Source organism: Pinus tabuliformis, chromosome 2_1, assembly GCF_031772625.1.
Source record: "Pinus tabuliformis cultivar Carrire ecotype Pingquan chromosome 2_1, CPIR1, whole genome shotgun sequence".
NCBI lineage: Eukaryota > Viridiplantae > Streptophyta > Pinopsida > Pinales > Pinaceae > Pinus > Pinus tabuliformis.
This window is the reverse complement of record NC_142299.1, coordinates 279,894,669-279,896,500: the sequence shown is the minus strand read 5'-3', so window position 1 is coordinate 279,896,500 and position 1,832 is coordinate 279,894,669.

The following is a 1,832-nucleotide window of genomic DNA, read 5'->3' as shown; positions in this document are numbered from 1 at the left end:
AATGTTTTCTTGTGCCATAATATGTGTATTGGTGGACATGGAGAAGAGTCTACCTAGAGTTTTCCAACCGAATTCGGATAACTGGAAATTTGTGCAACAACTAGACTATGATCAGATTCCCTTCAAATGCAACAATGTCATGAATATGGATATTTGGCAAGAAGCTACCTAGAAGTTGAGGACCCTCATAAGTTTTGGGAGGATGGTGAACAACGAAAAGCTCCAAAGAGAAGAAGTCAAAATGGAAAATCTCCCCTCCTAGGGCTATATCTCCTCCTAGAGCTATGGGATAGGATCGACATGAGCATCTAGTGAGTTGTGTATGATATGGCTAGTTGCAAAACTCAAGCTTTTGGTTAAGGAGAAATCACCTCATTGGATATTTTCTAGGTTACTCTATCATTCCTCGGATAAATTCTTCAATATGTTAAATATGTACATGCCACTCTTTTATCAGGACAAAACTCTCTATTTGTAAGTACTTATGAATGTAAAGGAAAAGGGATGGATATGAAATTATATGGTTAAATGGGACCTCAACATAACTCTCCATCTATGAGAGAAAAAGACAAGAAGTGTACTAATAGAACCATTCAAAGAAAGGATGGAGGGTATTTGAACCCATTTTGAACTTCTTGATATTAAACCACCCAACTCGAAGTCTACATGGAGTAAAAAAAAGTTTATCATAGCCATAATTTCTCATAGGTAGGATCGTTTCTTAATAGAAATTTCATTCTTGGAGGAACATAATTCTTCTTTTCCTCTCATTTAGCATGGACTAGTGGATATTATCATAAGGAAATTAAACTTATCATCTCCCATTAAGAGGACCTTGAATTGATGCCATTTCATTTTAATCCATTGCGAACCTATTTCTCATGGTTCTTTAATGCATTTTTAAATCCTAGTCCCAATGGTTAGTGGGATCACCAATTTATTTATATATATATATATATATATATATGGGAATAGAATATCAAAGCTACCCAGACAATGTTAAAAAAACGTTCAAAACAATGTTATAATTGAAAAAGAAAAGAGTTCGGAAGGCATAAGGATAGCGTGGGAAAATTATTCCAAGAAATGGAAAATAACCCATTCACCTCATATCTCCTTCACCACGAAATCGAAGAATTTGCAAGGTTTCGCAAAGAATTAAGGAAGAGGAAAAAATGTGGAGACTAAAATAAATAATCCTATGGTTAAAAATGAGGATCAGAGCACAAAACGTTTCCATAAACATGCCAAGATGAGAGAATGGAGTAATAATGTTAAAATAGTTGAAGTAAATCAAATCCTTTTATCTTCCTTCCACAGGATAAAATATGCATCTCCCCGTCATTTTAATGTGTTCTACAGTGAGAAAGGATGAGGCACCTCTTAGGACATGCGGGAATTATGGTATCATACGTTAAGGCTAATTACAAATGAAGAAAATGAGGAATTAATGAATGTTATCATTGAGAAGGAGAATTTGGACATTATTTGGTCTTTTGACCCTGACAAGGCTCCATCCCCGGATGGAATCAAGGGACACTTCTACAAAAAATGTTGGCAAATTAGAAAAGTTTGATATTTGTAGAATGGTGGATTTGTCCATAAATCAAGAGGAATGGCTCGTAGTATTAATTCCTCAATTTGGATTCAATCCCCAAAGAAGTCTTCATTTCTTCTTTTTTCGAGTTCTATACCATTTCCTTATGTAATATGTCTTATGAAATCATTTCCAAAATGATTACTTGCAAATTAAAGCTTCTCCTTCCTCACCTATATAAGAGAACCAAGATGGATTCATAGCTAAAAGATAGATAATGGACAACATCATATTG